At 55.1% G+C, this 20935-nt stretch overlaps 1 protein-coding gene across 3 annotated transcripts in view; it reads right to left on the bottom strand.

Moving 5' to 3' along the window:
* NEK7 (NIMA related kinase 7) overlaps positions 1-17005 on the bottom strand; it is a 44121-nt gene extending 27116 nt beyond the window's left edge. Inside the window, exon 1 of one of the 3 annotated variants that reach the window (XM_087829015.1) lies at positions 16956-17005. The gene's annotated coding sequence lies outside the window, so the exon portion shown is untranslated. The remainder of the gene's footprint in view (positions 1-16955) is intronic. The other 2 variants (XM_087829016.1, XM_087829017.1) reach the window with 2 other exon arrangements.
* Between the last annotated feature and the right edge of the window lie 3930 nt (positions 17006-20935).

Below are 20935 nucleotides of genomic sequence, written 5' to 3'. Positions count from 1 at the left end.
CCGGTCTCCGCTCCCAGGAGCCAGGGCTCCCAGGAAAATGCAGGCGACAGGGCCGGGCGGGGAAGCACAAGCTGAGCCTGAAACGCCTCCGAGCCAGAAAACACAACACTGTGCACCGAACAGTGCGGACACGTCAAAGGGGCACAGCCCGCGCGAATGGGGCCCCGCTGGCCGCATCCGGGACAATGCTAGAGTAACGCCGTAGCCCATCGAATGAAAAGCCCGTGAGTCACAGAGATACGCACTAAGAAGCAGCAGAAAGGGAGGAGCTCTTCCTGAGGGACAATGTCACCTTACAAAGAAAGAACAGCGGGATAAAAGTCACTATTTGCCAGTCTTCAGGGAAATAACTGATTCAGGACAGAACCATCGGTGGAGGGTAAACTAGTGGAGCAAGTCATTTACAGTGTCTCAAAGTATCTCCCCCAAGACCCCAGAATTATTATTAATTGTGAAGGGAAAAGACAGAGCCTCGCAGACCTCGCCTGAGCCAGAAGATCAAGTTAAACAGACATCATGTGCCTCCAACATGATGCACTTGGAAGAACACACCTCTGTGACATTCCTGCCAAACTTGCAAACCCTGATTTAAACAGGAGGAAACGGATGAACCTGAGTTAGGGGCACCTACGTGTCCACTGTTCAGATGCTCCAGGGTGTTTATCCATCTGCCGGCTGAAGGACACCGTCACTGTTTCCCGTTGGGGGCAGTGGCAAATAAAGCCGCTAAAACATTCACACACACGTTCAAGTTCTCATTTTACTTGAGTAAATATCTAGGGATGGGGCTGCTGAGGAACTGGATTTTACTAAGTTAAGGATGCGTGTAAAATAGGTCATTACATGGTATGGCAAGAAATGAGATGCAAGCAGCTCGATCGCCCTGCACCCCAGGCCCCTTCCTGGAGGCCTCTGACCACCTCCGCGCTCATGCGAAAGGAACGGGAAGGGTCATCTGTCTCAACCCCTTCGACTGTATAAAGTAATTCCAATCACGCACATCAACAGACTTTAGAAATTATTGGCCATGGAAACAAATGGTTATAAATGTCTTGTGAGAATTCATGAAAACTTCCTATTAAACAGTTTCTTAATCTAAAAGCGCTTGAAATTCAAACATGTCAGATCTAGTCCTAAAAAGAGAAGTGGAGACAGACACAGATTCGGAGAACCTCTGACAGCTGCCAGATGGGGGGTGGGGGGCTGGGTGAAAAAGGTGCGGGAGAACAAATGCAAACGGGTTGCTGCAGAACAGCCCCGGGGGAAGCGCGCCCAGGGAGCAGCCACCAGCGCAGCAGCGACGCCCCCGACGGCAGGAGACGCACGGGACGGCCGCTGGGGGCGCACTGGAACCAACGTAATAATGTCTTCAACTGAAAAACAAAAAATGATTTTTTAAAAAAAGAAGTGGCAGGAAGGCTTTTTCCCAACAAACCTTTATTGATTTTCTTTTCCTATTTTTTTTCAGAGAGAGAAAGACCCATGTGCGAGTGAAACGCCTTTCAGGACACGGGGCTCAGGCAGGTGCAGCAGCCGCTCTGCCCAGCCCGGCCGCGGAGAGGGAGGCGGCCAGGCCGGCCCCAGGCACCTGCTGCCAACCCAAGATACCTCGTCACCTGCTGCCAACCCAAAACACCACCTCCCGGCGTAACCAGCGTCCACGCTGGGCGTCAGCTAGTCACTCCCTAGTGACCGGCAGGAGTCCCACGGCGGGGGTGCCAAGCAGCCCTCTCCAGGCCTCTCTGCAAACTAAGCGGGGCCACGTTTCCCTCACACTCCTGACAACACCTAGGGCAGCGCCACGGCTTCACCGTGGTGATTGATGTCGCCAGCGTCTGGATCCTAAGCCGGGGTCACCAACGCGGGCTCCGGGGCGCTGAGGCCACGTCTGAGTTATTTCTGGTTTGGAAACAGACTGGCTGAAGCACCTCTGACTTTTCAGGTCCAGCCAAACAGAGTCAGCAGACTGGGTGGCCTGGAATGAATGGCTGTAATGACCTGTCGGCACATGAAGCGCTAGCTTGGGGCTCAGTGCAAACTCCACTGCTCCCTGCGACGGCCCCGGTTTACTAAAAGCCTCTGCAGAACAAAGGGCTCCCGATTCCGGTGGCTTTGAACCAGAGTCTGTGTCTCCAGCCAACCCCCATACGTGCTACACTCTGAACCAACGCAGGGCGGTGACCTGCAGAGCTGCTTGTTTGGTTTCGCTGTGTGGACCTGAAGCCTCTCTTGCCCATTTCCACTATTACTCCTGGTATTTCCACTGGAATTAATAAAATCAATCAATGAGATAAAAACAGAACACAGACCTATTACATTTATACTGAAATGGGCGGAAGTGTTCTACGGCCGCCCTCAACTGAGCTCAGGCACGACCTGCGGGACGAATGCTGAGGGGCTCGGGGGCCTGCTCCTGTCAGTCCCTCCTCACAACGCACAGCCCCCGAAGGCCCAGATAGACAGTCACCACAGTGAAGCACCCGCGCACCACACAGCAGAGCATGACTTAAGTCACTTTAACTTTCTGGTTCCAAAGGAATAAATATTTTGAAACATAAAATCTGCCTTCGTCCTAAAAGCCCTAACATCCCTCTGAACGTTTAGAGACCTGCCAGTGGGTCATGAGATGTTTGTTCCCAGGCTAAAAATCTGTATACAAATTGTTCCCTGGAAGAAATTTTCAACCAGAAGTTGTAAAAACCGAAAGGATTAATAATGGAAAGTCTGACTTGGCATCGGCTGGCGGCCACGCGTTCTGGGCACGACTATCCTACGGCCGTCATGCCACCCGAGTGGGACGGACCCTGAGCCCTTCCAACCTGAACGACGCCAGAGCTGCCTTTTTTCCCAGTTGTGCTTCAAGTATAATCAGATTATAAGATGTTGGTTCATATAACCAGGGACTTATTACATCATAATTAACAAAAAATAAAATTTTCAAATGCCTCTTTCCAATGCCACTGTTACTTTCTCCCTTTAGGGCACTAAACTCCATATAACTTATTCCAGAATTATATTCAGAATATGTAATAAGCTGCAATGAACTGAACTAACTTTAATTTTAAGCAAACTGTGAGCTGAGGATGTTGGAAGAGGGCCGGGAGGACAGTCAGTGGACACTAAGCAGCAGGAACATGAAAACGTGTTTTACAACCTAGTCTGGCACGTGCGCACCTCACTATAAAACCATTTCGCAGGAAGCCGTTGTTAATCAGGCGTCACCCTGTGAGCTGCACGGCGGACACCATGGGGACGCACGATGTCCACTCCCAGACTCAGCCTGTGACGTCCCGGAGAAACACAGAACAGAGGAAAGGAAAACATTTTTCTTTTCACATTTTCTTCCCATGGCTTTGAACTAGAGCTCTCAGCGACACCGCACCATTCAAAACGCCTCCCGGGGCCACAGACGCCTGTGTTTGTCCTATCACGGTGTCCCCAGTGCTCACACACGACGGGCACACGGGGGACACTCGGGTACAGAACCGGCCTCCCTGATCCTGCTCTGCCGGAGTGAACGTGGAACCAGGGGTGACATGCGGACTACAGACGCTAATTTAGAGCAAAAAAGCAGCACGTATTTGGACCTGGTCCCCTCAACCGAGCCCCTCTAATGAGGTCTGAGGACACCGTTCAGTACAAACACTGCTGACTGTGAGTCAGGAGCGCTTCTGCTACACCGCTTAGAAGGCTGGGCCCATACCAACCACCGGACCTCAACTGGATCAGCCACCCTGAAAGGCCTGTTGCGCCACCAGGCCTTCAAGGACCTCCCGCTGGCCTCCACTGTCTTCAGGATAAAGTCCAAATTCCTTGGCCCGGAATCCAGGCCCCTCTGCGGGAGGGCACCGAGCTCCTCTGCAACAGGCAGGTCCCAGGGCAAAGCGAGGAGCCGCGCTCGGGCCCTCGCGTCAGGGGGCCTGTGGCCTCCGGAGGCAGCAACTGCCAGGCGCCGAAGACTATCGGGAAGGCGGGTCCCCACCACCCCTGCAGCCCCCGCTGGGAGAGGGGGCCCAGGTCCGCCTTGCACTTTACAAACACCACTTGGCAGCTATGAAGGGAATGAGTCAGAGCCTCATGTCCCACTATTTTTGCCAAACTGGCCCATTTTTGAGCATTAGAAATCCCAATTTCACCTACCCCAGGGGCTTCCCCTTGAAGCCAGCACAAAGCCCGCTGCTCCCATGGGACACTCCTGGGGTCCAGTCCAGCCCCGGGACGTCCCCTTCCCGTAAGTCCCCGGCAGCCCTGGACTCTGGAACGGCGCGTGGTGACCCGCGTGCGCGCCCCGGCGGCGCTGAGGCCTTCCTCAGGCTGTGAGGACTCTATGGGCCGAGCGTTAAGTCCTCAGCAGTAAGGCTGCCGTCGAGTCCTCTGAGCCTCCGCTACGTCCAGCACAGGCCCCACACGCCCCCACAAGGTACGGCGAGCCCCCGGCGAGTCCTGTTGGGTCTCATCTCCCTGAAACACTGAAGTCACAGGCAGGCTGGGCAGCAAGAACGCCAGCCAGGCACTGGCCGCAAGGGCTCCTTCAGATCACTCTCGGGCAGCAACAGGAGCGCGGGCACAGCGCCAACCCGGCCCCGGCCCCGGCCCCGGCCCCGGCCCCCGGGAGGCTTCAGTCGCACCAGTTCGCTCAGTTCTAGCTTCTTCTGAAATAAACGAGTCAGTCGCGTGGTACAAACGCAGAGTTTACTGGCATTCTGATGCCGCACACGGGACCTGGGCGCCAGGGGCCGGGGAGCGCAGGGGGCCCGCGCGGTAACAGCCGGCTAGGTCCTAGGGACGCCGCGCGCCGTGGAGGGCGGGCCGCTGCGCCGGTCGGTGCCCGGCCCGCGCCGGGCCTGCGGGAGAGAGGGCTCTGCTGGGAAGGGCAGCCGCGCACAGGGGCCTCGCCGAAGCTGAGCCCGAGCCCCCGGGCCGCTGCCTTCTGGGCTATTCGGAGACCCCGGCTTATGGCGACTTATCCCTGCAGGCCGCGCGGAGCGGCTGCGCCTCCAGGTGACGGGAGCCTCCCGGACCCGCAGCCCTCGCAGCGCGGCTCGCCCGCCCCGCGCCTCTCCCCGCAGACGCCCCGCGCCTCTCCCCGCAGACGCCTCTCCCCGCAGACGCCTCGCCCGCCCCGCGCCTCTCCCCGCAGACGCCTCTCCCCGCAGACGCCTCTCCCCGCAGACGCCTCTCCCCGCAGACGCCTCTCCCCGCAGACGCCTCTCCCCGCAGACGCCTCTCCCCGCAGACGCCTCCCCGCAGGAACGGCGCGGCCGCGCTCCGGGCAGGCGGACAGCACCGCGTCCGGGTTTCACTCGCAGCCGCCCCTGACCCGTGACGCTGAGCGCGTGGGAGTTGCAAGCCCGTCACTTAGTCACGCCTTTATTTTTAGTGACTGTATGAACGCTAATCTGCTTAACAAGCCTGAAAATTTGTTTTCTCAAAGGAAAAATAATGTCCCCTTATTGAAAGTGCTCCCCTGGGTTCTCACGGTGACTCTTCAATACGCAAAAGCCGCACACCGAGTGGCTGTCCCCCTAAAAGGTCAGGGCGGTCGTAAGAGATGAGGACAGAATTATGGTCATCCGCAAAACAATGCTCTGCCGGGGGGGGGGGGGGGTGTTAAGTGACAATGACAACTAGCGCAGGGCCCGCGCCCTTCTCGGCCTTCTGACCCCTCTGGGCCCGCCCGCCCCCGCAGAGGGGGAAGGAGCCCACCCGGCCGTGGGCTGCGAGTGAAGACCCCAGGCTGCAGAGCACACCCGGGCCGTTACCTTAACGAGTGAAATGTCAGCAGCCTGACACCGGCCGTGAGTCATGACCCCGCGGCACCCGGGCGGACTTTCCCTGTGTCACGCCAAGGCGTTTAAATATCAGGGAAAGCTGCGCGCTTAACTTTAAACCAGAAGCCCAACATGAAAGGGGGACTCCGCAGGTTTCCCTGCTGCCATCACTTTTAGGGTTTTCTTATTCTGTGTTCATATGAACTCTTCTGGCAAAATGACCCGGACAAGCCTCACTAACCCCTCCGTTTCTACGCGTACCTTCTTAGAACATCACCGCCGGGGAGTGGGGAGGCTCCCAGGAACAGACGAGACCGCCCAGGAGAGGTGCTGTGAGACCTACCCGAGCACACCGGGGGAAATACCAGGGCTCAGGTTTTCTGACGCCTATAAATCGGTATGAAGCCCAGTCTGCTTTTATGTTCCCACACGCCCCCACACGCCCCCACACGCCCGCACACGCCCCCCACACGCCCGCACACGCCCGCACACGCCCCCACTCGCCCCACTCGCCCGCACACGCCCCCACTCGCCCCACTCGCCCGCACACGCCCCCACACGCCCCCACACGCCCCCACTCGCCCCCACACGCCCCACTCGCCCCACTCGCCCCCACACGCCCCACACGCCCCACTCGCCCCCACACGCCCCACTCGCCCCCACACGCCCACACTCGCCCACGCGCCCCCCCACACGCCCGCACACGCCCCACTCGCCCCCACACGCCCCACTCGCCCCCACTCGCCCCCACACGCCCACACTCGCCCACGCGCCCCCACGCGCCCCCACGCCCCCCCCCACGCCACGCCCTGCGCAACTGCAGCCTCTTCCTGGAGATGGACAGGCCGCGGCCGTCCGCACGGGCGCCGTCCACGCGAGCTCGCGGCCGCAGGACGGGGCTTCGGCTCCCGGGCGCAAGGCTCAGTCCTCACGACCACAGAGAAGGCGCAGCTCAGGCCCGACCGCGTCCTGCAGAGCTCGGGCGACGCCCCTGCTCGACCCCGGCCACTGCCGCGGCCCCGCTTAGGACCTTCTGTACCAGGAGGACCTTCTGGCCAGGAGAAGCCTTTTCCTCCGAGTGTTACTCAGAAATAGCTGACACACATCACTGTCCGAGTCCACGGCGCGGAGCACGGCAGCGAGACCACAGGCTTCCCGGCCAGAGCCCGTCCCTCTCGCTACTTCTGGCCCCTGCGCTGACTCCAACCTTGTCCGACAAGGGTTCCGTCTCGCGTCCGCGCTGAATGTGTCTCCGCTCGTTCCAACGGCTGCTGTACAAATATGCCCCCTTCCCAAACCCTTACACCTGCAAGGGCCGTGTAAAGGGCGCACACGTGGTGCGTGTTCTCTAACCTTAGCAACGTAAGGCCATCACCCGCGTTTGTCACACGTGAGTCACGGTCTGGCCGTGTGGCCGTGTGTCTGATGTCTCAGCCCAGCCCCGCCCCGCCCCGCCGACCTCCACGGTCCCTGTTCCATCGCTTCTGGTCTTTTCTGATACTCAAGAGAACACTGGCCCCTTCCAATGTCCTGGGTGAACATACCAGCGCCAGTGACTTACCTTTATCTCTGGCTGGTTAAGAACTGGGTGTGTATTTGCCACAACTTGACGCAGCACCTGCTGGAAATAAGCCACGCCAGCCACGAGAATCGCCACGAGAGAGGGCACATTTTAAAGGAAATATTTTATCTGCTTTTTCCATTTCCATACAAAATACATCTCTTGCTCTACGATCAATAAGTGATTCTGCTGATTCTCTCGCTTGGGTGGGGTTTAATGGTTTGTCCCTCACTTACTTAAATCAATACTCATGCTTTCTCAGCTGCACACAGCCTGCCTCCCACACGCGGACGCTCTGTGCACGGGCCTCGCTTCCCCCCCACGGACGTCCGCCTGGGCGCCAAACCACCAAGGTCCAGTGTCCCGAACGCCTCAGCCCAGCTACTCTAGCGCTACACCTCCCTCACTGTTTTTACCCCCAGTGCATGTTCAGGTCCGATAAGCACTGACCTGAACACGACATAAACACTGCTGAGAAACCAAATTCAGAAAAGGGTGCTGTTACAGACCCAGGGAACGTCCCTCATATTTCCCCATGTCACTCAGCTGCTCACACAGCAGCAGTGAGAGCCCACAACAGTGTGATCCAAGCCAGCCGTTCAGGCATCAAACTAGAAAAATCGTGGCACCCAAACCAGAACCATCCACAGCAAAAGACGGGCATACACTGGGAGCCAAGACAAACAGCTTGGACCCACCTTCCAAGCCTGGTTATAAAAACATTCCGCTGAATCCTTGTGCTAAATAATTCACAGCAGGGATCATATCCCAGGCAGCTGATAAGGCCCCGTGGAGCCCAGGCTGGTTCCTGGGAAGGCTCTCATAGTGTGAATCACTTACTCCAGGCCATTGGTTTAACAGCCTTTGGTCTGCAGCAAGTGCTTACTAACCAAAAAAAAAAAAAAAAAACCATCAGAAAAAAATTAAGTAAATGGTATAACTTGGATTTTCACAAGAAAACACCCTACATATACTTAGAGCTAAGTCAGGAGCAACCCGAGAGTTAGCTTTCAGTTTCCCAGAAGTGCTGAGTAGTCAGCTTTGATGAAACTGCCCTTTAAGCAGCGAGGACAAGCAGGACCCAGCAGACTTCCCCAGACAGACTCACTGCCACCATCCATGGTCCCTCCGCGGCGATGACACCCGAGCTCTGCAGATGGGACTTCTCTGTGGCGCTTGAGTCCATACAACCAACTGCCTGTCAGACAGTGTCCCCCCAATACTCAGCCACACCCCACACTGGACATGAGAGGCAGTCCCCCCACCACCACACAAAGACACCATCATTTATTCTCCACTTGGCAACTTTGGTGAATGTACGTTCAGTGAGGACTGGGGGCCTTCCGCTACTCTCTGCTGGGACAGGCGCTGATCTGTTTAGCACTTCTCTGCCCGTCAGGGCTAGGCCAAGGACAACTTTATCTGTAACTGAGCTCAAACCTCACTCCCATGTATCTTAAGAGTGTGTCAACTCCCACCTTCCCTAACCAGCAATTAGGAATTCGCACAGTTTTATATCCATTTGATTTGTGGGTACATGGGAAGACCTGTGACTATCTCAGCCCCAATGTATAGAGTATTTGTGTGTAGAGATATCAGAAGATATCTAAACCGCACTCTACTGCTCACAAGTCTACAAAGAGTCGAAATTGCAGAGTAATCCAAAAACATTCCGGTGAAAAGAGACTTGACCCCCTCTGCTCAGTAAAGGACACCCACACCCTGCCTCCGAGGAGGCAGCCAACCCCATGACATTGACAAAACACCCTGAGAATCTGCCAGAAAGTCAAGTCTCTCATTTCTTTATTTCATCCCATTTTACTAAGAAGTCACAGTGACTCAAAGGTGGGGTGTGGGGCAGGGGGCAGGAGCTGGAGAGGAGTGAACGTTCCTGCTGCATCGCTGGGCCTGCCAGGTCAACTAACTTCCTGTACACGACCTATGAAGATACATTGTTTCCTGGGTCTCTTGGCCAGGCCCTTTAGAAGTACTCTAATTGTTTTTAAAGATAGTGACATTGTGCTTTTTCTTTAAACTGTCCAGCAATTAAAACCATGAAAAGACACTAAACAAAATGTATCTCTTTGGAAGTGCAACAACCTTCCTCTACCTCAGCATCCATAAAGGCTACTCACTGAACAGCTTAGAAAGTCAGCTTCAAATCAGTTTAATCTTTTAACCACCTTCTAATTCCAAAGACTCAGCTCTTTGTTCCTTGTTGCCCAAGCCTCTAGCTTCTACCTAATCACCAAACCTGTCTGCGTTGACTCCACATATCCTTCCTATTCCCACCAAGTCCATGTCTGTGGCCTGTTTTTCCTAGTCCTGGTTCCCACCTCACCCTATCCGAGACCTTTCAGAAGTTAAAACTCAGACAAGCCCAGACTCTGAGGCTAGATCTGAGTGTCCTGACAGTGACCGACAGTGACCCCCTTCAGATCAGAGCTTCATCTCTGCCACACGTGAGGCCTCCCTCTACCATGTCCGTCCCCTGCAGGGACGTGTCTCTGGCATTCATCCCAGGCTTTCCTGCAACCAGTCGCTCAATGGTCCTGGACATTCTCTCACTGCTGAGATGTGCCCGGCCCCTCTGCCTGTGTCATCACTGGGATGCAGTCACTGCCATCCCGAATGGCCAGTTCTGACAAGAATGGTCTTGAGGAAATGTGGATGTGCAGGACATGATTCACACCTTCCAGAGCTCCTGTTCCAGGAAGGAAATACAATGGAGGTCTGTCATTCAGCCCCAGCTGCCCCCTCATCACACCAGCAATGCTCCCTCCCAGGCCAGGTTCCCTGGGCATTCACGTAGCTCAGACGAACACTCAGACCCTGTGGCTGGCATTTGAAAACACACGAAAATGAACCTGGACTCCATCCAGGACTTCAAAACCTTTTTCAAGTGCTTCTTCTATACCCATGTATTTTTTAAGGTTGGCATAGGAATGGTCTAAACAAAACTCCAAATTACTGGAAAAGGTAAACCAATGAAGCCCCTGGCAGGAGGCAGTGAAGGAGCAGAGGTTACTGACATGCGGGGGCCTGTTGCCGACGGGAGGGCAGAGGGAGGGACCGGCCGGCACTCGTTATCAATGGAAAGAAGACGGTCATGGAAAAAGGAACCGGTTACTCATCCTGACGCCCCTGAACACCGTCCACACGGCCAGACAGCAAGGGGGAAAACCGGTGCGGCCAGGCCCGAGCGGGAGCCGGAGCAGCAGGCAGCCCTGGGGACGGGGCTGCGCCCTCTCTGGGCCGGGAAGTGGTGGGCGAGCTTTCACACCCGCTGAGAAATGCTGCAGAAACGCCAGAAATGGTGAGAGCAGCACCCAGTGCAAGTGGGACACCCACAAGGGCCGTTGGGTTGGGATGGAACAAAAATTAACACTTAGAGGTACTATTTTCTCTCACTTGTGAGAAGTGGAATTTCCTCCTGTCATTACACACTGGTTATTTATAAAATATTACACTTCTTTATAGAACTTATTTTAACTGATTTATTATAGTGATCCAGAGAACACCCAGCCAGCATCTGAGCTGAGATGCTGGTTACAAGTGACAGGAGAGGCTGACTCTTAGGCCTAAACTCCCAGAGGGCTGCGCACTCCTGGCCAGAAACCACAGCAGCAACAGGAACCAACTCTCTAAATCAATCAATCATTTAAAAAATTAACATGTATACTTTTAAAAGACCAGATGACATTTCTCAGTGTGGCCTAGCAACATCTGCAGTACACTCACCTGCACAACTTACTTTATTTATTTATTTATTTTTTATTTTTTTTAATGCTCACCTGAGGATATTTTTTTCCATTGCTTTTCAGAGAGTGGAACAGGGAGAGGGAAAGAAAAAAAAAAAAACATTAGTGTGAGATAGACACACGGATTGGCTGCTTCCAGCATGCGCCCTGATGGGGGCAGGGATCGAGCCTGCAACCCAGGTACATGCCCCTGGCCGGAATCGAACCTGGGACCCTTCAGGCCGAGAGCAGACTCTAACCACTGAGCCACACCAGCCAGGGCCTGCTCAACTTACTTTAAATGCAGGTCCCACCAGTTGCTCTCCAAACCTGCGTATAAAATCATCTGGGTGCTTGTTTCCAAATGCTTGTACCTGTTGAAGCAGAATCTCTGACACAGGTGCCCTGAGGACCAGGGTTTGGGAAACATGATAGCAGCACAAATGCTTTGCAAAGACAGCCTGTCTCGGTGGAGGAAAAACAGGCCCGTTTCCCTGACGAGCCTACCTGCCCCCACACTATTCTAAACAGTAACACCTGCCCCCACATATTCCAACACCAAAGGCAGTGAGGGACATAAAAGAAGTGAATTCGTACGTTGCTATTAGAAATTGAAAATAAAACCTGAATTCCTTTCCATAAAATCAGCCCATCAGCGAGCATTCCTCCTGTATAATAAATGTCTCTCAGCTTGTCTCTCTCTGTTGAATAACTATACCTAGAAATGAGCTGGTCAGAATGAGGACATGCCACTTGCCTAAAATAAATGACCTGGTGTCTTCAGGACCATATGCAAACATAGCACGTTATTTTCCTACAGGGTCCAGAGTCAGATGTAAAGGGCCTTGGAGGATTCGCAGTGCCTCGCGCTGCCGAAGTGTAACATTTTCTCATAAGCGTATCTATTCCATTTTCCCAGTCACAGGCTAGGTGGCCTCGTTAGCATTACAACCACAATAAAAATTAGAGCAATTTTCCAGGTAAATATGAGAAGGAGGAAAATATATTAACAATTAAAAAACGAATTATAAGCATACTAGAGAGAATATTTTTATTTTTGCCATTTTGAAATCGGTATTTAAGGATCTTTTTGCAACTCCCATTCCAAAATATAACCCGCCAGCCTCTGTGGTCTTTCTTCTACCTGAGGAACTAAGGGTTACTGCCTCTCCGCCACCCCCATCATAAAAACCCTACCTCAGGCAGGGAAACCATCTGATGATGAATATGGAAATGAGAGAGAAGGGGAAGCAGCGAGAGTGCAAGGCAGCAGAGCCGGGTGGAAGCCGTCCGGACAGAGCTGGGCCGGGGCCCAGGGGCACAGGGCACAGGGGCGGGTCCCCACAACTGAAGGCCCTGAGAACAGAGAATTAGGTGAAATGAACTGACACTCACTGAGCACCTAGCACACTTTTACAAAGATGTTTCCATCTTCTCCTCGAAGCCATCTCACCTGAGCTGAGAAAACTAGGGTCCAAACAGACCAAGCAACTCAACCAAGGTCATAAAGTAGGACACAAGCACGGGGCGTATTCAGTATTCAGTCTTCTCATATCATGGTAAACACAGAAAATGCTAGGATTGGGGCCTCGGGGTCAGATGAAGAGAAGATAGGTATATCCCCTGGCTGAGGCCCTCCCCACAAACACGGGCCCTTACAGTATCTTTGTTTTTGTTTGTTTGTTTGTTTGTTTGGTGGGGGGAAAGTCTTTTATAGAACACTAAGTTAACTTTTTTATAAAGAAAAAAATCTGTCCACCCTCTTGCTCATGCCAGAATTCCCTCTAAACGTGAGAGAGGCAGACATTGCAGTGGCTTACAGTGTAAACTACTAGAGAAACCCACACAACCACATTCATGTTAAAGTGCTGTAAGTTGATTAAGCACAAATGAATGTCTGGCACCAGATTCCACTGGGTTTGATTAAGGGGGAAGCTGGAGAGGTGCCTCTTCATTCAGTGTTACGGGATGGGTGTGGGGTCCCCAGAGGCAAAGAACGATGGAAAGCCCTCAACAGGTGGGTAAATCTAGAAGACTTCATACACTTATGAAGTCTCTAAGATGAAACACAAAATTGGGTATTCTTCTGGGGGGACTGGGGAAGATCAAGAGATTGCCACAAGGGTCTAAGGAGCAAAAGAGGCTATAAAACCCTGCTGTGGGAAATCCACATCAACCCGAATGCCAATGGTCTAGAATCATAGCTAGGTCTTTGGTATTATCTTGTGTAAGTAAAGTTTTATTGGAACATGGCCACACCCATCTGTTTAGATAGTGTCCATGGCTACAGTGCAGTCGCTATGAAAGGGACCACATGGCTCCCGGGGCCAGAAGTATGTACTATCCGACCCTTTAGAGAGAAGTGTGTGAGCCCCTGTTCCACATAAAAGCAACCTGAAGTGAAAAACATGCCCTGAACTCCTTACTTATACTGATTATCAACAGAAGACCAATGGAAAGATTTACAGAAAGGTCTATTTCCATTAAGCAACAGAAATCACATATACTTCTAAATTTTACAGACCAATTTAATAAGTTCTGATCCTGTATACACTATTCTCATGAACTCTTTATAACTATTACAAAATAGCTTATTGTATAAGCTCATTATGAAAATATGTATATATCGATTCTTGGCCTTTTGGCTAAGGTCAAGTGTGAAAATATGTATAGTATGGCAGAGCTATTATTTTGACAAAGGCTAAAAAAGAAGTGACCCTGCTCACAATTACAGACTGCTTCATGACCATCTGTCCTCTTTCCACCTCTCACCAGAAACCACGGAAAGCATTCTATATGTGTTTTCTTTAGAATAAAAGAAAACATTTTGTGAAGATATATAACCCACAGGGATAATCCAACTATTAATCACCAAAAAAAGGAATCAGCAGTCTAGAGGTTTTATAATTGAATGAATAGTTCTACATTCATTTTATGTATAAGTTTAAAAATTCTCAACTCCAGTTATATCCAGCAAATAAATATATTTAATTACAATTATACAATGTTGTTCACTCATACGCCCTATAAAAATGAGGGAAGAGGAATTCAACTGAGACATTGAAAAGCAGGAAGAAACATTTGTTAAAACATCTTGCTATATATTTACAGAAACCCTGATAAATTGCTGATGAGTAATTCAGAGCAAACAGTTACCATATGTATCATTTCCGAGACATCCTCAAGCATCAGAGTAATTTTGCTGCTGTGTTTCACATGTAATGTAATAAAACACCCGCCCACGTTAACTCCTGAGCAAGTGTCTGAAGGGACCCATATTTTAATCTTGATGACACCAGGAATGTGGACAGAGTGCTGCCTTGTGCAGCTGCAGCTACATGTACATTTTTAAAATACCAAAACCAGTTTTAGAAAAAAAAAAAAAAAAATCAAAGGAAACAAAGCCTGAAAGGAATTTTGGAACTTAGTAGCTAATTAAGCAACTTCTTTTCCAAAACGTCATTAATAGTCTTCTCTTCAGATGCCCTGAATAGTGGTGGCTACTTAATAACACTATACTGATACATTCTGAAAAATCAGATCTGGTTCGTAGGAAGACAGTGTTTGGTTCTAGATACATTGTAAAAGTCTCTAATGTTCTCTCAAACCACATAATTAAGTGGGGGGGAAAAAAGAAATCTGCATTTCTGTAAATGCACGACAGCTGAGAAAAATCTGAGCCCCACAATGCTCACTGGAGGGGCGCGGAGTCGGAGGTTGAATACTCCGGCACGCACGCCGTGGGGCACTTGGGGTCACAGCCTGCGATGCTGATTTTTATTACTTTATCACTCCGGCGGCCAGTCAGCCCGGCCTCCCCGAGTGGGCGCCGTCGCACCGGAGGCCGCCCCGCGTCGTCCCTCCAGGAGCACGTGTCAAGGAGCACGTGTGGGGGGGACAGCAACTCCGACCCGAATGAAGAATGAACGTCTGCTCTCCGTTAAACAAAGATGGGTAACCGTGGAAGGTTCCCGAGTCACCGAGGAGACGCTTAAGGATGTGGATTCTGACACTTGGGGTAACTTCAGGTCAAACCCATCAGTCGCAGGGGCCACGTTTTGTTGGGTTTCCGTCCACCCTGAGGTTTCCGTCGCAGTGGTGGGGGACGGTGCGGCCGGATGGTGGGGGGACACGCGCGAGGGGCGAGAGGAAGACGGGGCCCCTCGCCCTCATTTCCATGTAACAGGCCACAGGCCTCCCGCGGCCCCCCGCCCCGCGGCCCCCGCCGAGGACCCCCCTCCAGCTGCAACCCCCGCTCCCTCCAGCCTGGCCCGGGCCGGAAGTACCGCCCCCGAGCGGGAACCACGCTGTCCTCGCCGCTCATTGGCTGCGGAGGCCGTCCGTGCCCCGGGGGCGGGGCCTCGGGCCTCCAGGAGCGCCGCGGCTTCTCGGGCCCGCGGGAAAGCAACCGGCGTCCACGAGGGACGGGCCCTTCGCCCTTTTATTTCGCCAGCCCTCCTCCCAGGGTCCCCGCACGGTTTCCGCCCTTTGACTGCTCCCGGGAGCAACGTTTTTAAGCCCCACGCCCCCCGCCCCCAGCGAGCTCCCAGGCCGGGACCAGAGGATGCTGCGGTTCGGGCAGAGAACCAGCTGCGGGGCGGATTCCTTCGCCCGGAGATTAAACCACCAAGTTTCATGTTAACCGTCTTACGTGCACGAGCCTTTGCCAACTGTTAGGCCCAAGAACACCCCGCGTGCATTCGGCTAGAGATGCCGCAACGCACTAGAGGGCTCACTGCGCCTCACGGGCGCGATTCACCGCGGGCGGCGCCGGTCGGCTGGTCCCAAACCGGCCACGCACTTTCGGAGGAGGGCGGGTCCTGGAGAAGCCTCCCTGCGCCCTCCCGGGTCCGTCACGCACACCCTGCGCTGTGCCGGATCCTGCGGTGCACCCCGCGGGGAGCGCGCCCGCACCTGGGACCCAGGCCCCCGGAGGGGCGGCGAGCGGCCCCAACCTCGACGGCCAGCGCGCGCCGCAGACCAGGGGCCAGGCCGGGCTCTGCCGCCTCCTCCGCTTAGCTCGTCTCCAGGGGGCAGGGCTCTCACTACGTCAGCGAGCTTCTGGGGTTCGCTCCGTCCCGCCGTCGCTCGAGGACGGGGCCGACCTTGCGGTAGAATAAGCGCGTCCTTACTGCCCACCCCCAGCCCGGGTTACAGCCACGCGAGGGCTGGGCTCGCGGCCCAGGGGCCACGACGGATCGCACAGGGCGGCCTCCCGCAGCATCCTCTGGGTCGAGCCGCTTCCTGACACTGTCCTGGGCGACGCGGTCCAGTCACCACCCCCCCCTCCTGCGGGGTCCCCCTCCTCCCGCCGGCCTTGGCCCCGGTTTTCAATTTCGTCTTTTTCCACGGCCACCATCCCCCCGGGGTTCGCTAGGGCCTTGCCATCCCTCGCCCTGACGCCCCTGACCCCGGCGGGGTCCCAGGAGAGTTCGCTGTCCAGCGGGCGGGGGTCCTCCCCGCGCCTCTCCCGCCCGCGGGGCTCCCGCCACCCGCCCTCCGCCTCGGCGCTGCGCTCCGACCGCCGGATCCTGACAGCTGGGCGCAGCCAATCAGCGACGGATAAATAACCGACGCCGCCAATCAGCACCCGCCGGGCGGCAGGAGGCGGGACTTCGCCCGAGTTCCTCGGGTCCCGAAACCCAAGACCTGTTGCCGCCGCCGCCGCCGGGGCCGCGCAGTTTCTTAGTTACCGCGGCCCCGGCCGCCCGAGCCCGTGCGGGACGCGGAGCCGCCGCCGCCGCCCACGCGCGGGACCGGGGCCCCCGGCGCAATCACGGCACGCCCCGCCCCGCCTCCCGGCCCGGGGCCCGCAGGCCGGCCCGCGCGGCCCCCACTCGGCGTCCCCGCCCGGCCCCGCGCCCGCGCCCCGCAGCGACTCACCAGGAAGTCGGGGGTCGGCCGTCGTCTCGCCCGCGAGGGCCCGGGGCGGGCGGGCGGCCAGGCGGCGCCGCGGGAAGGCCCGCTGGGCCCGGGGCTGGGGTGCGGGGCGCGGAGCCGAACGCCACCTCGCGCCGCGCCGGCCCCGCGGACGCTGCAGGCGCGGCCACCCAGCCTCGCACGGCCCGCGCGTCCGAGAGCGAGCCTAGCGGCGGCCCATCCTCCCGGCCCCCGCTCCGCCTCCCGCGGGCGCCGCTGTCAGCGGGGTAAACATCCCGGCATCCCCGAGGAGAGGGCGGGGCGGCCGCCGGCCACGCCCACCGCGCGCGGCCACGCCCACCGCGCAGCCGGCCACGCCCCTTCCCGCCCCCAGCCTCGCGCCGCGTGTCCTGCGCGCAGACTCCCCGGGGGTCCCCGGGGGCCTGTGCACGGCGCCCTGCGCAGCTGGAGGGGCCCCGCAGCCTCACCCCGGAGCCAAGTTCACCCCCGACGAACCCCTCCCCGCACATCACAGCTGCAGGCCCGCCGGCCTGGCGGTGCGGGCCCCGTCGTTCTGCCCGCCCCCCGGGCCAACTTCCCGACGAGCCCGGGGGTCGCCCGTTTTTGGATAACTTGGCTTTTGTTCACTTATATTTAAACGCCCCCACTTGCAAGCGGTGAGCCGAATGGGGGACGTCCCTTTTCCTTTGGGCCCCATCCTCTCTTGCTAAGGGGTTTCACCCACCTGCGCGCTGAGCGAACCTGCGTGGGAGTGAGAGGAACCTGGAGGGCAGTGGCTCCTAGGACTTGTCCGGAAGGTGTGAACAACCTGGTTCGCACCAGCAATCTTAAGGGGGGGGCTACGTATATGTTATAATGTATGTACACGTACAGGTCCCGGAACCCCACGCAGCACAGGAGCCGCGAGGGGGGGTACCTTCCATCCAGCCCCCTCCCTGCGTGGATACCTGGACACGCGTTAGTGGAGCGGGCCGCTAGGAGGCAGTGTGGAGTCAGCCACGCCTTGATTTCTCCGCGATTCTTAACTCTGTGGCCAGGCGGCGAGTTAGCATCTCACCTCTCCCAGGTGTCAGCCCCTTTGCACGACGAGAACGCGGTGGTAATAGACGCCGATCTGCAGGCCCGCGGCGAGAATTAAATGAGAGAAAGCGAGGTGCTTAATAAGCCCACGAGCCCGGCATGTAAGGAGAACTCATTGCAATTACTCCTCCCAGGCCTTTTCACTAGTCCGACTTCCCTACCGGGGGAATTCGGGCCAGGAATGAGTAGATTATAGCTCAAATACTTAAAATGTTCAGGCTATGGAATTAAGATTTAGAAAGTTTACTTTTAGAAAGAAAAGAATTCAAGATCTCTAGAGGAGATGTTGCATCCCGTGGCTCAGGAAGTGCTAATCGATGTGCGAGACACTGTTGCAAAGAATGGAGGTACAACTGCTATTAAGATACAAAGTCTAAAGAACAAAACAGATCCTGAGACAAAGAAGCAAGAAACAGTCTGACCAACCTCAGGGAAGTCGAGGTGGGGGTGGGAAGAGATTAACCAAGGAATTTACTTGCATATGTGCATAACCCAGGGACCAAGACAATAGTGTGGTTAAGGCCTGGTTGGGGGGAGATGGAAGGAGTCATTGTGGCGGTAAGAGGACATCCGTAATACCTTCAACAATAAAGATAATTAAAAAAAAAAAAAAAAGTTGCAAAGTCCTGTTCTGCTGGGGTTACGTTGTAGTAGAAAAGGCAACCGGGAGAGTAATTATAAGGCTGTAAATACACACTATCTCAGATGGTGATCCATACAAAAATGAGGGGGGTCAGGAGACCTGGGGGGGGGGTGGCAGGATGCTGTTTTTAAAGGCGTTTATCTGCAGAGACCTGAAGGTAAGTGAGGAAACGAGCCAGGAGCCTGTCCAGGTGCAGAGCATTTACTGCAAATGCAGGGACCCAGCTGGAAGCGGGCGTGGCTTGTTTGAGGCCTGATCAGGAGAACCGAGGGAAGCACAGCTGAAATCCAGTGGGAGGGTGGGGGAGCACTAGCCCGGGACGTCAGAAGAGGGGGCGGGGTGGGGTGCAGAAAGGGGACAAGTGGAGAGAACCCTGTCACTTTTAGACGTTATTCTGAATGGAGTGGAGAGTCACAGCAGGAGTGACCGAACAGGACTTGGGGTGGGGGAGCACAGCTGTACTGCGGAGAAGAGACTGGGGTAGAAACAGCTGGGACAGGAGACCATCCAAGTGGGCAGGTAGGAGACGCCGGTGACCTAGACTACTGCGCGCACAGGAGGGGCGCTCAGGAGGGTCAGGCTGCAGGTGCATCTCTAGGACACAGCCAGCTCCATTTGCCAGGGGGCTGGACGGGGGAGGTGAAAGGAGGCCGGGAGGAAGTCAGTGACGCTGGAAGTCGCACCGGCTCCCCGGCCAGGTCACACCGAATGTAAATCAGTCCGTCAAATAACCAGTGTCACTTGAGTCAGCCACACCTTTCATAGGAAAAATGACCAGGTGTTCCCAGGGTGAGAACATTCCGAGCTAATAACACACGAGGCATTGATCTATTGCACCACCTTTTAGAAAATGCGGACAGATAGGTAGATAATCGTTAAATAAACTTCAGATTCACCTCCGGACCAGATAGCTCACTGGTATCGGGAAAACGTACATACCTTTCTGAACACTGGATGGTAGCCCAATGGATTAAAAATGAGCTCAGGAAGCCCTGGTGGCCGAGGTGACAGGGTGCCCGAGGCCACCGGGTGCCTGCCGAGTTAAAATCACCTCCAAGGACTACAGAGTTGCAACTCAGCGGTAGGAGAGCGTCCCCAAGGCTGCGGAGACTGTCAGACGGAACCCACGGAACTTTCTCTTCGTGACGTTTTTGTCACCTGTGTGGCAGATGGGGAATGCTGTCCCCGGCCACTGGCCCCTGGCCTGGAGCAAACGCTGACGGAAAAACAGGAGTCTGGCCGAGGAAACTCCTCTGGCCCCAGGGACCTGTCGGGCAGAGTCCGGCCTTAACTCCTTCCTAGCCGTCTCCCCACCACGCGCGCTCCAAAAGCGCTTGTATTTGGCTCCACGAAATGCGTTCATCACGGTGCTTTTAATACGCCTCGCCGCCAGGCCAGCCGTTCACCGTCAGGTTGACTTTGCGAGGAGCGGTACTTCATTACTGCTCTAAAAACCTGTCGGTTTACGCCAAGTCCTCATGGTTTGTCATCCATAGTTTTGCCGGCCCCATACAATTAAATACAAAACATTAGAGGTAGGGTTGATTACCCGAATTATTATTATTTTTTTTATACATAGGCTAACCCAGCCCGGGTCCAGCACAAATGCTACGTCTCTGTAAGGAGAGAAGCTTGCTGGAAACATTTTTCCCCGATGACGGGGGATGAGGTAATATTAAAAATAATTCTCCTTTGAAAAAGATCCTAGCCACCGAGGGTCAGACCAGACTCGAGCAGAGCGCTGGCAGCGGCCGGATTCTAAAGGCTACCGGCGAGGCTGGCAGCCGCCGGACTTGGCAGCGAGGGGGTGACGAGGCTTAGTCAAGCTGTTGAAATGTCTGGACTAAGCCCGGCCAAGAGGAGGAAGTCAAAGTGCAGACGGCAGACGACCCGAGGGAGGTCACTTCTGTCTGGCCCCGGCGGCGGTCACTGCGCGGCGTCAGAAAAGAAATCTCTCTCTTGCTCCGAAAACGCCCGTGAAAAATGTTAGAAAGCCGCACCGTCGTGAACGGGTCAGGCAGGGGAGCCTCCGAATAAAACAATCGCATCGGCCCGGACTGTGTCCTCGCGTCCAACCCCTAGAATCCAAGCCCCAGAAGGACAACGGTGCTACGTCCCCATTTTCTAGTTTTGGTACTTTGAGAATTCGGTTCACGGATAAAAACAGCGGCACCCGGGCGGCGGCCGTCCCCCAGCTATTTTATAGTAGTCAGGGTACTTAGGAAACATTTCAATTCGTCGTATATACATTTAAATGTAG

This window comes from Miniopterus natalensis, chromosome 21 (assembly GCF_054644295.1).
Source record: "Miniopterus natalensis isolate mMinNat1 chromosome 21, mMinNat1.hap1, whole genome shotgun sequence".
Lineage (NCBI taxonomy): Eukaryota > Metazoa > Chordata > Mammalia > Chiroptera > Miniopteridae > Miniopterus > Miniopterus natalensis.
This window is presented reverse-complemented; position numbering and strand designations above follow the sequence as displayed.